General features: G+C 33.8%; 1 pseudogene; it reads right to left on the minus strand.

Moving 5' to 3' along the window:
* LOC116125401 overlaps positions 1-15,913 on the minus strand; it is a 47,827-nt pseudogene that overhangs the window by 5,731 nt on the left and 26,183 nt on the right.

Genomic DNA, 15,913 nt, shown 5'->3' on the forward strand with positions numbered 1-15,913 from the left:
ATCCAATATATTCCTTTCCGGCCCAACCCACTAACCAAAATAAAAATGGGTCAAGTTGACCCACGGACCCAACCCATAAGGTCAAATGGGTCAGTCAAACCCAGTCAACGCCTGACTCATAAGACCAAACGGGTCAGTCAAACCCGATCAACACCTGACCCGTAAAGTCAAACAAGTCAACGGGCCAAACTCGAGTCAAAATTGACCCGGTTAAATGTGAAACGGGTCAACCCGACCCGAATTCGTGTGAGGCGTGTGACAAGCGCATGAGGGCGCATGACTGCCTTTGGGCGGCACATGGAGGCGCGTGACTACTTATGGGCGGCGCGTGAGAGTGCGTGAAGTGTTCTAAATTTTTTTTTTTCTTTGCTGTAAAGAATAAAAATGCATACTTGGTATGTTGTTATGAGTCTAATTTTTGTTATTAAACCATAAACACGTTTATATATTTTTTATCAAATATAGTTAACCTTTATTTGATAAATAAATAGTTTTTTTTTGTATTTGTTACAGAAAAATGTTACGTTATAGACGTGCAATGGTTGCTAGAACACCCGCTCAAAAGGAAAGGGTTATGAACATGATTAGAACTCTACAAACTCACACATTGATATTAAGAGACACAGAGGATGAGTTGGTGCAACTCATAAATCATTTCATTCATGTGAATGAAAAGATTCAAGAAATTGTCTGGATAGGGGGGTTAAAGGAAGATGAGTCAAAATACAAAGTTCTAAGAGAGACTTTTGGTTACCCTAATCTCGTTGGTCTCCTTGATATGGTTTGGACCAAGCTGAAAGTTCAAAACTTTAAAGATGACAATAAAAATTATAGACGTTTAGTCAACAACTACATCAAGGAGTACATAGATTGGGGTGCCAAAAAGACAGTTGGTGCATCTATAGGAGTCTTCACTCGTAAAGGACATCACAAGAAACTGGGAGTTCCCTTGCCTAGGGTTAATTACAAGTTAGATAAAGACCTTAGGATAAGGATTATCAGATCCTTCCCAGTTTTAGGAATGTGGCAGTACACTTAATTTTTTTTGGAAATTGTTTGTTTTAATTTCATTACATGTTGAATTCTATTTACATAATGGAATTAGTTTTATTTTTTTTATTTTATTAAAATTTTATGTGAATTTATGTTGAATTATATTTATATGATTGTGTCTAAATATAATTTTAGAATTGCAATTAATTATATCTATGATAATTGGAAATTGAAATTTTGGATGATGATTGTTGACATTGTTAACTTTTGTTTCCAAATCTAATATACAATTATTATTGATATAATTAATTAAATGTATATGTATGTTCCGAGCATTGAATAACATGCATTATCCAATGTGTAATTTTTTTTAAAAATGGCATCTGCATCTAAGAACATTGTCGCCGAACTCAATAAAGGAGAAAAATTTAATGGTGACAATTATGAGATATGGAGCATGAAAATCCAATATGTTTTGGAAGAACAAGAGGTTCTTGAAGCTCTTACTGCAACTATGGAAGAGCTTGAAGAAGGAGTCACGGCTCAACATAGACGAGACCGTGCAGCTTATGACATATGGAAGAAGAAGAATTCCACTGCTCGCATCACTTTGTTGAGCAACATGGACAATGATCTCATGAAAAAGTACTGGGATTACGAGTTAGCAAAGGACATGTGGTCTACCCTTGCTACAAAGTTTGGCGGTACGTCCATTACCAAACTCCGGTCACTCACTATCAAGTTTGACATATATAAAAAAAAGCCTGAACATACTATGAGAGTACATTTACGGCATTTGTCAAACATGATAAGTGAGTTGAGAGATGCAGGTCATGTCCTAGCTGATGAACAATAGGTTCAAGCTGTCATAAGATCATTGCCTCAAAATTGGGAACATATGAAAATACACCTTACCCACAATGAGGGCATCAGAAATTTAGAAGATGCCATACGCCATTTGGAACTGGAAGAAGATCACCTTAATGCGAGTAAGGCAAATACTGATGTGTATATGGCTGGTTCCAGTTCACATGGTGGGAAGGGATTTAAACGTAAATTCCAATGTGGATCCCAAAGAAAAGGCAATACTGATAAGGCTCTAGGGAAGAAGAGAAAGTTTTTTAAACACGGAAAAGGAAAGCATCCTGCCAGGAAGAGAAATATGGCGAAGGTGAAATGCTATAACTGTGGTAACAAGGGACATTTTGCTCGTGATTGTAGCGAGCCGAAGAAAGTAAATTACTTGTTTGCACAAGTAAGTTATATAAATGTTGCCAGTTCTGTTTTTCTAACTGAATCTCATCCTTTGTGGACTGTAGATTCAGCAGCAACAGACCACATAGCGAAAGACAGGAGTATTTTCATGGAATTTCAACGAATACCACAGGAAACAAAATGGATATATGTAGGTAACAATTCAAAAGTGGAAGTTAAAGGGATCGGCACATGCACATTGATCATGTGTGGAGGTCGAATCTTTTACCTACATGACGTGTTATATGCACCCGATATTCGTCGAAATTTGATTTTCATGTTAGAACTTGTTAAACTTGGTTTTAACTTAAACTTTTCCAGTACTAATGTCCATTTATTTTTGGACACAACATACTATGGTTGTGGTTATATTTCGGATGGTTTTATAGTACTTGACGTTGCTTATAATTATAGTAATGTTTGTTTTTCCTTTATTACATCTTCCAATAATGATGATGTGAATATATGGCATGCACGGCTTGGCCATATTAGCCAACAAAGAATGAATATACTAGTAAGAGAAGGCTTGTTAGGATCCTTAACAAAAATAGACTTGACTACTTGTGAACATTGCCTAGCTGGAAAAACAGCAAGAAAACCATTTGGAAAAGCGATAAGAGCTGAAGTTCCATTGCAACTAATTCATTCTGACATATGTGGTCCAATGAATGTGAGGGCTAGACATGGGGCTGTTTATTTCATCACATTTATAGATGATTTCACTCGATATGGTTATGTTTTCTTGATTTCTAAAAATCAGAAGCTTTAGAATGCTTTCAGAAGTTTAAAATCTTAGTTGAGAATCAATTAGATAAAAAGATAAAAGTTCTATGAACCGATCGAGGACGTTAATATTTATCTGATCAGTTCAGAAATTTTTGTGATGAAATGGGAATAGAACATCAATTAACTATTCCCAGAACTCCGCAACAAAATGGTGTTGCAGAACGAAGAAATAGAACCCTACTTGAGATGGTGAGGTCTATGATGGCACAAGCAAACTTGCCCATCACCTTTTGGGGTGATGCCTTATTGACTACCACATATATCCTCAATCGAGTACCATCCAAATATATTACTAGTACACCATATGAGTTATAGACAAATCGGAAACCCGATTTGAGTCTCCTAAAGCCATGGGAATGTGCTGCCTATGTTCATGGTATTTCCCATAAATATGGAAAATTAGGTCCAAGGGGGAAGAAATGTATCTTCATAAGATACTTAGAACATTTAAAGGGATATGTCTTCATAGGAGAACAAGAAAGTGGTAGCATCACTGAGTTTGAATCATGAGATGTCACATTCTTAGAAACCGATTTTCCTAAGAAGGGCGAGATAGGTAAATACTTGTTTCTATATGAAACACAAGACCAAGGCAATTTTGTTGCCGACAATCAGTTGGTTATACTACATCCCAGTGGGAGCAATATGGAAGTTGATGAATCAGTTTCAGATCCTCCATCATTCCCTACTGGCAATCCAACTATGATAGCTGGTCCAAGTGGGAGTAACACCAATCAATCTCCAATACGTCGATCAAACAGGAAACAAGTTCCACATCGACGATTTGAGATTGAGGGGGAAATTTTTCTAATTACTCCACAAGATGACGAAGAGCCAAGGAATGTAAATGAGGCTCTCAATTGCCCTTCTAAGGAAAAATAGATGAAAGCAGTGGAAGAAGAATTGGAGTCTATAAAATCAAACCAAGTATAGGAATTGGTTGATTTACCAAAAGGACGCAAAGCCATTGGGAACAAGTGCATTCTCAAAATCAAGCGTAAAGCTGATGGCAGTATTGAAAGATACAAAGCTCGCTTAGTCGCGAAGGGGTATACACAACAAGAACGAATAGATTATGAAGAAACGTTTTCGCCTGTTGTGTGGTTTACCTCAATCTGACTTATTCTAGCTATAGTTGCTAGCATGGATCTTGAATTGCATCAAATGGATGTAAAGACTGCTTTTCTCAATAGAGAATTACAAGAAGAAATCTATATGGACCAATCAATAGGTTTTATTAGAGAAGGTCAAGAACACAAAGTGTGTAGACTTTTAAAGTCAATTTATGGCCTCAAGCAGTCCTCAAGACAATGGTATATTCGATTTCATAATGCGATAATGTCGTATGATTTCAAAATAATAGATGAAGATCACTGTGTATATACAAAGAGATCCAATAACAACTTTGTTATATTCTCATTATAGTTGATGATATACTTACTAGAAATGATAAGGGATTTGTCAATGAAACAAAGGATGGTTATCATCTCATTTTGAGATGAAAATATGGGTGAAGCTGCATATATTTTTGGAGTCAAGATTTCAAGAGATCGCTCAAAAATTAGTATTCTTCACAAGAACCATATTAAGAAAATTCTTGAACGATTTCATATCAAGATTGTAACCCATAACAACCCTATCGCGAAAGGGAGACTTTAGTCGTAAAATGTGTCCGAGACTCCACAAGAAAGGAACAAATGAAAATGTTCCTTATACAAGTGTGTTGGAAGTCTCATGTACGCAAGATTGCACTAGAGCCGACATCTGTTATGCCGTTGGGTTGAAGTAGATACCAGTCTGACCCAGGACAACACATTGGAAAGCAGTGAAGAGAATCTTAAGATATCTAAAGGGAAGCTGATTACTCATTATGTTATCAGGAAATGATTTACACTAAAGACTACACCGATGCTGATTGGGAGGAGATTTAGATGAAGGAAATCTACTTCTGGATATGTTTTCTTACTAAATGGTGGGGCCATATCTTGGAGCGATAGAAACAATCATGCATGCCTTTCTACAATGGAGGCTGAGTTTGTCATTTTCAGCTGCAGTGCAAGAACTTTTGTTAAGACGTTCTGAATCATCTGAATAATTAATGTTGCTATTGAACCAGTAGAAAACTGTGATAGTCAAGCGCAATAGCATACACTAAGGATCCCAAATATCATGGTAAAAAACCCATAGATATCAAATATAATTTTGTGCAAGACTTGTGGCAAAAAGGAGGTGAACATGAAGTACATATCTACGCATGACATGGTTGCAGTCCATTTACAAACCTATACCAAGAGATTTTCAATAGACATGTTAGATCTCTAGGCTTACGTAGGTGTTGAATAACTCATACTTGAGATTTCCCAAAAATTGTTCACATTGTCTTATCAATATTAAATAACAATTTGCTCAATGCTCAATTCATTATTATGGAACATACATGAAGGAGCATATATACATATTATTATGTAATATTATATATGTCCATTTTGAAAACTTTGGACAGTTAAAAGATTGGCCTTCTCACACAGGCAATCCCTCCATTACTTCGTGGAATGGAGATGAACAATTTTAAGCTTATTATCTAGGTGATAATAAGAGCCAAGCTTAAAATGTTTAACGTCGCCTAAAAAAAAAAATGAATTAAAATAATGCAAATGAATGTGACCATAAGTGATAAATGATCACTTTATCTGTCTAATTGCCAGATTAGAGTTTTGATGAATTAAAAGTATGTAAAGTGAACTCAAGTTAGACATTAGGTAGTCTGAACTGAAATCTAAACAGCATTTACAAAAGAGACATGCACTCCATGGGAAAGGAGGAAATGTGTAGCATGTGATTCATACCACATGTGCAAACATTGACCAAAGGGGTAATGAAGTCAAAATCTCACTTTAACATTGTGTGAGACCCTGAGTTTTTTAAGAATAATCTCATAGATACCCTTATTACTCTATTCTTTTCTTGAACTCTATTTAATGATTGCTATCTTAGAGTGTTACCAAAGGATTAAGATAAATTCAATTGTGGGACTTTCAGAAAAGCAGTTAAATGAAAGTTACAAGAATCGAGAAAAGAGGAAGTTACGTTTTGAATTATCACACTATATCATGTGTATTCATTGGTCGACCAATTATTGTTTACTTTTATGTAAAGACAAACATAATTGAATATAACGTATTTTATAATGAGATTGTTAGAAAAAATGTATAATAATCTAGGGTATTGCATACAACATACAACCTGAGTTTCACAATCGAGAAGTTTATATTCCTAACAGATATATGATTAACTGCTCTCGAAGAATGCATGGTCACAGCATATTTACTAAAGTATGAACCTTAAAGAAGCACGAGAGAGATAGTCCCATCATGTATGGTGGGAGATATTGGATAAGTACACCCATGATGAAGGGCTGAGAAATGGAAACTGCCAAGGTAGTTTCTCACGACCGCTCCCATATAAAAGAAAAGTTTTCCTTTAGTAGGGTTACTCACTGTTACTAAAAATACGCAAAGGAAAAATCACTCTCTCTCTCTAAATTGGAAAAGAAAAATACTCTTCGTGGTTTTCTTCCAATTAATTTTATCTTCAGAAGATAAGGAGAAGGATTATTTATGTTGTGTAAATTCATTGTAGTTCGTTTATATACAAATGTGATTGCAATGGTGACTATATCTTGGGATTACTTTAGGATATATGTTATTCTTGTTATTTCCACAGCAAATAATGAAAAGAGTCTATATAAATTGTAACTGGCTTCTTAAATTTGATCTCTTCCACAACACTTCCTTTCACCCAAATCACAAATTCTGATAATGTTCTAGCTCTCCTGAATCTATTGAGTTAAATTTTTGTCCTTAATTTTAGGATGATTCTCAATTTTTCCTTCAGAAGCTGTAAAAAATAAGTAAGAAATTCTGATAATGTTCCAGCTGCTCCTGAACTCTATTGAGTCCAATTTCAGTAGTGATTCTCAATTTTTTCCTTCAAAAACTGTAAAAAATAAGGTAAGTATATGCACAAATATTAATTATGTTATCTTTAGAAAAAAATTTATACTTTGGTAATAATCATTCTACCCAGGGCGAGGGACTTAAAAATTTTCTATATTTTACAAATTAACCCCTATATAAATTAAAATACCAAAAGTTACATTATATATTTATACCCAATAAATTACACTTTTTTGTTTGGGGGCTGTTGAAACTAAAGTAAACCCTTTGTTCTCCTACTAAAAGAAACCCATCATTCTCTTCCCTCAACGTCTTCTTCCCTTCAATAACCTATAAAGTCAATTCTTTTCCTTTATGGCTTTATCAACACAGTGTAATTTCTTCCTCCTATCAAGCCAACAGTCCCTTTTTTCTTCAATTTTAAGATATACATTTTATATTTGTATTATTTTATTTTAAAAGTTTAAGATTAATTATAGATTAGGATTTATGAAGATGAAATTGTCATTGGACCACAAATTGCATCCATTTTTTATTTATTGTAATGATTTGAAGTTAGAGGAAGTAAGAAGATAGTTCTAAACTTATTTTGGAGTTGGCCTTGACCACATTGTTTTACCCATTCCTATTGCCCCTGTTTTGTTTTTTATATGGAGAAGATGAGTTCTTGGGACCACATTGTTTTACTAATTTTTATCTTTGTTATAAAAGTGTTTGATTCAAATGATTTTGGAGTTGGCTTTGGGACCATTGTTTAACCATTATAGCCGAACTTGTGTTTTTTTATATGGAGAAGAGAGTTCGTGGACCATATTGTTTTACCCATTTTTATCTTGTTATGTAAAAGTGTTTGATTCAAATAGATTTTGGAGTTGGCCAATGGCAATTTTGTATTGTTTTTTTTTATGAGAAGATGGGTTCTTCATTCTTGGGACCATATTATTTTACCCATTTTATATTTGTTATAAAAAAGTGTTTGATTCAAATGAGAGTTAATTTTAATTGTTTTACAAGTGTTAGTAAAAACTGGATTAATTGTACAAGTGTTGGGTTATTTGAATAGATTTTTTACACATATCAATTGAATTTTAGCCACTGTATATAATGTAAGATATATTTAAAAAAATATTGCATTAAGATCTATTTCAATTCAATTTCTATTACTTTAATTTAATTTTTGTTAAAGTACTTACAAATTAGAAAAAGAAGAGATATACTTGAGTTGTGATGTGTACTATTGTTAGAATCTTTAATTTATTAGCTTTATAAATTTTTGTAGTAGTTGTGTAATTCCACTTATCTTAATAATTATTATTGTATACATGATTATTATTATTGTTTGTTTTTACTGAGTACGTAGCTATTTTGTTGTATTTTCTCTATCAAGTATAATATATTATGTTTTGAAATGTATGGAGAATATTTCAAAAGAAAGTCAACAATAATCCATCATTTGAACAAGAGGAAAATATTGGTGATTCAAGTAAAAGGGGATGTTGATTTGCAAGATCTTCCTACGGATCCATGCTTAAGACCCCGAATTTCAGATTATGATCCTAGTATTCAAGATCAAATTCGAAGAAATATTTGGAGGGGTCCTTGTCAACCTAAGGGTCATGAGTTCCTTCTAGTTATTTGGTGGATTTCAAGATGTTTGTTGTTTCTTAGTCTAGTGAATTGAACAATGATTGGAATATAATACAGCCAAAGATGCTGCATTTTTCTTTATTGCTACCTTTTTAAGCTAGATGGTGATAAAGGGGTGGTGATTGCTTTGTTGGTCAAGGTTTTCAAATTGGAAAAGAAAGAAAATTGAATATCATGTTGGAGGTTCTAATAGTGCTCATAACCAAGCTGAAGAATGTGTGAAACATTACTGAATCAACCAACATATTTAGCATTTTTTATCAACATTCTTCTCAACATGAACAGAGTATCGAACTCGTTTAAATGCTACAGTTGACTGTATCGTTTTCTTCTAAGGCAAGGACTTACATTTTCGGTCATGATGAATCCTATGATTCAAACAACCAAGGGAATTTTCTCGAGCTTCTACAATTTCTTGCTAATTGATGAAGATTCAATGTTGTTGCTTTCAAGAATGCTCCTAATAATCTCAAATTAACATCTCCTGAGATTCAAAAAGACATTGTAAGTGTTATCATTAGAGATTTAGGAGATTCATTATTCGCTATAATGATTGATGAATCTCGTGATATCTCTAGGAATGAACAAATGGCTATTGTCTTACGTTATGTTAACAAGAATGGACTTGTTGTGGAGCGTTTTCTAGGTGTTGAACACGTTACTAGTACCACAACTCTCTTACTCAAGGCAACACTAGATAATTTCTTTTCAAGGCATGGGTTGAGTTTTTCTAGACTGCGAGGACAAGGTTATGATGGAGCTAGTAATATGCAAGGAGAATTTAATGGTTTGAAGACATTGGTTTTGAAAGAGAATAGATATGCTTATTATATTCATTGTTTTGCCCATCAACTCCAGTTGGCTCTTGTGGCTTTGACAAAGAACCATGATGATGTTAATGATCTTTTTAATATCGTGGTGATTGTGGTTAATATTGTCAGTGCTTCATCAAAGCGTTGCGATCTTCTTAGAGATAAGCAAGCCTGTAAAGTTATTGAAGCTCTTTCTAATTCAAGAGGCTAATCTACAACGTGCTAGTGATATGCGTTGGGGCTCGCACTATGGTACGTTAATGAGCATAATCTTGATGTTTTCATCCATTATCGATGTTCTTGAAATTGTGGCAAAAGATGGGTCATACTCTGAGCAAAGATTTTATGCAAAAAACATATTTAAATTGATGCAATCATTTGACTTTGTGTTTAGTCTATTTTTTATGAAAGATATACTTGGCTTTACAAATGAACTTTCTCAAGCACTACAAAAAAAAGATCAAGATATTGCAAATGCTATGAATTTGGTTGAAGCATGTAAGCAAGCTTTACAATTGATGAGGGATAATGGATGGGAGACTTTATTAAGCAAAGTTTATTCTTTTTGTGCCAATCATGAGGATGACAAGTTTTTTATTCAAGGGCGATCACAACGTAAGGCTCAAGGTATCACAAACATGCATCATTGCTGCATTGAGTTATTTTATAATGTCCTAGATATGCAGCTTCAAGAGTTGAATAATCGTCTCAATGAAGTAAACACTGAATTGCTTATTTGTTTGGTATGTTTATGTCCAAATGAATCGTTTGTTGCTTTTGATAAACAGAAATTGATACGTCTTGCCGAACTTTATCCTGATGATTTTTCTTACTTAGAACTCATGACACTTGACTCTCAACTTGATGTTTACATTTTGGATATGCACTCTAATGTCAAATTTATGGGATTGAAAAGGATTAGAGATCTAGCAAAAATGATGGTTGAAACTAATAAGGATAGAGCGTTTCCATTAGTTTATTTGTTGATGAAATTAGCATTGATTCTAACCGTTGTCACTGCTAGTATAGAGAAAGTATTTTCAATAATGAATTTTGTGATTAATCGCTTGCGAAATAGAATGAGTGATCAATAGTTGAATGATAGTTTAGTTGTGTATATAGAGAATGATGTATTTGATAGTATTGATAATAAAGTCATTATACAATACTTTTAAAAGATGAAATCCCATCAAAAACAATTATAAATGTACTAGTTAATGAGAATTTTATAAATACAAAATTTATGCTTATGTTAATTTAAAATTGTATTGTTGTTTTAACTTTGATCCCACTATATATTATTTATGGCTAAGCCCCTGGCCTGCATAGGACCTTGCTACTGCTCTGGTAACCTTGATTTATCATCTTCTCTTTCTGTTCGAACAGCAGATACAGAAACTGCATCGAAATCTTCCATTAATGTCAACTCTTATTTCACCAAGTCTTCGCTTGTAGAAAGAGTACACAGGTAGCTCAATATTATATAAGGACAGCTAGTTGTGTTGGCTGTTGATACAAAGTCGTCGTCGTGGCCTCTATACGAAGACCAAGTCACCTCTCTCCTCAGGTCAAGCTCAGAGACAAAAGCTGAAATTGGGACCTCAAGGTGACAAATGCATCAATTACGTACATACAGGCCATGTGAGCATTGAACAACTCAACAATATATATATATATATTAACCATAATCTAAACATAATATTTATTAGTCTTTCACTAATGTTACAAAGGGTAAAGCAGAATATATGACCAAGTTTCAGGATTTAAAAATCGTGGATTATATTTTTTATACAAACTCTCTAGTATAAAGTGATAGATGATTGTGAGACTTTAAAATAAAAATAAATTAAATAATTAAAAAAGATTATATGATAAATATATAAAATTGTAACATCAGTTTGTATATATAACATTATTAAAAAGTTATTCATAGAGGACCAAACGTTCCGTGGTCATGCTTTTTCAAAAAAAAAAATTACATTGAGATTTTAATGGTGTGAAAGAGGCCAATGTATACGTGTCATACTTTCATTGCTAATTTCTGGCCAAGATACAAAGCACTCTCTGCCCGTCAACTTTGTAATGAAAACTTTTGATTGTTATGTTAAAAAAAATTCACTTGCCTTGGCTTCTTCTATAATTCGAATTCTGTAATTATTGCTCAGTTTTTCTTCAGTGATGTGCATAAGTTATTATTATCATCTCTATTGAAAGAAAAAAAAAATGTTTGTACAGTATTTTTTATCCTTGATTTTGATAATTTAATGTAACTTAAATTTAATCAACGCTAGTCAAAATTCAAAAGGGAGTCCAAAATTTAAATTTTGAGTCTACGGCCAAAAAAATTTAAATCTAAAAATTGATATGATATGGGGCCATGGTAGCTGTGCAGTTGGAGACATGAAATATCAAAACTCTGTACGGAAGTATTGATGTATGTTTCACGTTTTGGCATGGAGTGATAGAGACTCTGACTCACCATCTGTATTCACGTTCCACCGTAGGCCAAGGCCCAGCTAAATTATTCATGGGTACTGTAAAGCTCTTTAAAAACACTAAACGACAAACAAGTGTGGTCTGCCACATGTTGGCAATTATATATTGACTGTTTGTCTTGAGACAATTTAAATTTGTAAGTGTTGGAAATTGAATAACGTATTTCCTAACATAATCTTAAGGTTATAGTCATCATTGTAATTATATTTGTATATAAATAAATTATAATAAATTAACACAGTATAAATACCTCTTTTTCTTATCTATGAAACAATAAAGTTAATCTGGAAGAAAACCACGAAGTGTATTTCTGTTTTCCAAATTCTAGAGAGAGAGAGCGTATTTTTCTTTGCGTATTTTTTTTTAGAGTGACAGTGAGTAACTAAAAGAAAGAACTTTTCTTTTATATGTAGCGGTTAGAGAGAAACTACATTTGGCAGTTTCATTTCACACACGTTGCTTGGGGTAACCCATCATGGATGTATCCTTATCCAATATCTTTCACTCACACATGATGGGACTATCTCTCTCTGTGCTTCTTTAAGGTTCATACCTTAGTAAATATGTCGTGTGACCATGCATACTTCGAGAGCACGTTAGTCATATATCTGTTAGGAATATATAATTTTTTTAATTTTGAAACTCAGTTTGTATGTTGTATGCAATACCCTAGATTACTTATCACATTTTTCTAACAATCTCATTTACAAAAAAATATCCGTTGTATTCATAATTATGTTCTATCTTTACATAAAAGTAAAACATAATTGGTCGACCAATGAATACACGTGATTATAATGTAATAATTCAAAATCGTAATCTTCCTCTTTTCTCGATTCTTGCAACTTTCATTAACTTGCTTTTCTAGAAATGTCCCACAGATTGAATTTATCTTAATCCTTTGGTAACACTCTAAGATAGCAATCATTAAATGAAGTTTTCAAGAAACAGAATAGAGAATAAGGGTATTCTATGGATTTTATTCATAAAAAAACTCAGGGTCTCACACAATGTTAGAGTTGAGATTTTGACTTTCATTACCCATTTGGTCAATGTTTTGCACATGTGGTATGATCCATGCACAGCATTTCCTCCTTTCCCTGGAGTGCATGTCTCTTTTCTTGTAAATGTTGTATAGATTTTAGTTCAGCATACCTAATGTTCTAACTTGAGTTCACTTTACATACTTTATTCATCAGAACTTATCTGGCAATTAGACAGATAAAGTGATCATTTATCACTTGTGGTTACATTCATTAAACATTATTTTTTTCTTTTTCTAGGTGACATTAAACATTTTAGCTTGGCTCTCTATTATCACCTAGATAATAAGCTTAAAATTGTCTCATCTCCATTCCTACGAAGTAATGGAGGCGATTGCCTTGTGAGAAGGTCAATCTTTTAGCTGTCTGACATGCTTTTCAAAATACACATAATTAATTTACATAACTAATATGTATGTATATGTATATATATATATATAATATATATATTATATATATTTATATATACTTCTTATGTATTTCCATAATATCTAAATTGACATGACAATATTGTTATTAATATTGATAAGACAAATGTGAACAATTTTGGGAAATCTCAAAGTATAAGTACATTCAACACCTATTAAGCCTAGATCTAACTGTCTTTGAAAGTATCTCTTGGTATGGCTTTGTGAATGGATCCGCAACCATGTCATGCGTAGATAGGTACTTCATGTCACCTCCTTTTTGTGCCACCAAGTCTCGCACAAAATTATATTTGATATCTATGTGTTTCGTTTACCATGATATTTGGGATCCTAGTGTATGCATTGCTGCTTGACTATCACGTTTATTCTTACTGGTTCAATAGCAACTTAATTATTCCCAGATGATTCATGAACCGTCTTAACCAACGGCTTCTTGCACTGCAGCTGAAAATGCTATAAACTCAGCCTCCATTGTAGATAAGGCTATGCATGATTGTTTCTTACTGCTCCAAGATATGGCCCCACCATTGTAAGAAAACATCTCCAGAAGTAGATTTCCTTTCATCTAAATCTCCTCCCCAATCAGCATCGGTGTAGTCTTTAGGTGTAATCATTTCCTTGTAACAAATGAGTAATCAGCATCTGTCCCTTTTATATACTTAGATTCTCTTCACTGCTTTCCAATGTGCTTGTCCTGGGTCGGACTGGTATCTACTTACCAACCCAACGGCATAACAGATGTCGGCTCTAGTGCACATCATGGCGTACATGAACTTCCAACAGCACTTGTATAAGGAACATTCTTCATTTGTTCCTTTTCTTGTGGAGCTTCGACCCATTTTACGACTTAAAGTCTCGCCTTTCGCGATAGGGTTGCTATGGGTTACAATCTTGCATATGAAATCGTTCAAGAATTTTCTTAATGTATGGTTCTTGTGAAATACTAATTTTTCTGAGCGATCTCTAGAAATCTTGACTCCAAGAATATATGCAGCTTCACCCTACTTTCATCTCAAAATGAGATGATAACTTCCTTTGATTTCATTAACAAATCCCTTATCATTTCTAGCTATAAGTATATCATCAATATATAATGATAATATAACAATTTGTTATTGGATCTCTTGTATATACACAGTGATCTTCATCTATCATTTTGAAATCATACGATTTATCGCATTATGAAATCAAATATACCACTGTCTTAGGACTGCTTGAGGCCATAAATTGACTTTAAAAGTCACACACTTTGTGTTCTTGACCTTCCTAATAAAACCTATTGGTTATCATATAGATTTCTTCTTGTATTCTCCATTGAGAAAAGCAGTCTTTACATCCATTTGATGCAATTCAAGATCTATGCTAGCACTATAGCTAGAATAAGTCGGATTGAGGTAAACCGCACAACAAGTGAAAAAGTTTCTTCATAATCTATTCCTTCTTGTTGTGTATACCCCTTCGCACTAAGCGAGCTTTGTATCTTCAATACTGCCATCAGCTTACGCTTGATTTTGAGAACCTACTTGTTCCTAATGGATTTGCGTCCTTTAGGTAAATCAACCAATTCCATACTTGGTTTGATTTCATAGACTCCAATTCTTCTTCCATTGCTTTCATCCATTTTTCCTTAAAAGGCAATTGAGAGCCTCATTTACATTCCTTGGCTCTTCGTCATCACCTTTTAGGGTGATGCCTTATTGATTGCCACATATATCCTCAATCGAGTACCATCTAAATCTATTACTACTACACCATATGAGTTATGATAAATCGGAAACCCGATTTGAGTCTCCTAAAGCCATGGGGATGTGCTGCCTATGTTCTGATCCTTCCAAAATATGGATAGGTCCAAGGGGAAGAAATGTATCTTCAAAGATATTTAGAACATTCAAAGGATACTCTTCATAGGAGAACAAAAAGTGGTAGCATCACTGATTTGAATCACGAGATGTCACATTCTATAAACCGATTTCCTAAGAAGGGCAAAATAGGTAAAGACTTGTTTCTATATGACACACAGACCAAGGCAATTATGTTGCCGACAATCAATTGGTTATACTTCATCCCAGTGGAGCAATATGGAAGTTGATGAATCAGTTTCAGATCCTTCACATCCCTACTGGCGATCCAACTATGATAGCTGGTCCAAGATAACACCAATCAATCTCCAATACATCGATCAAACATGAAACAAGTTCCACGTCGACGATTTGAGATTAAGGGGGATTTTTCTAGTTACTCCACGATGACGAAGAGCCAAGAATGAAATGAGGCTCTCAATTGCCCTTCTAAGGAAAAATGGATGAAAGCAATGGAAGAAGATTGGAGTCTATGAAATCAAACCAAGTATAGGAATTGGTTGATTTACCTAAAGGACGCAAAGCCATTGGGAACCATGTGGTTCTCAAAATCAAGCGTAAAGCTAATGGCAGTACTGAAAGATACAAAGCTCGCTTAGTCGTGAAGAGGTATACCAACAAGAAGGATAGATTATGAAG

Source organism: Pistacia vera, unplaced genomic scaffold (genome assembly GCF_008641045.1).
Source record: "Pistacia vera cultivar Batoury unplaced genomic scaffold, PisVer_v2 Contig164, whole genome shotgun sequence".
Taxonomy (NCBI): domain Eukaryota; kingdom Viridiplantae; phylum Streptophyta; class Magnoliopsida; order Sapindales; family Anacardiaceae; genus Pistacia; species Pistacia vera.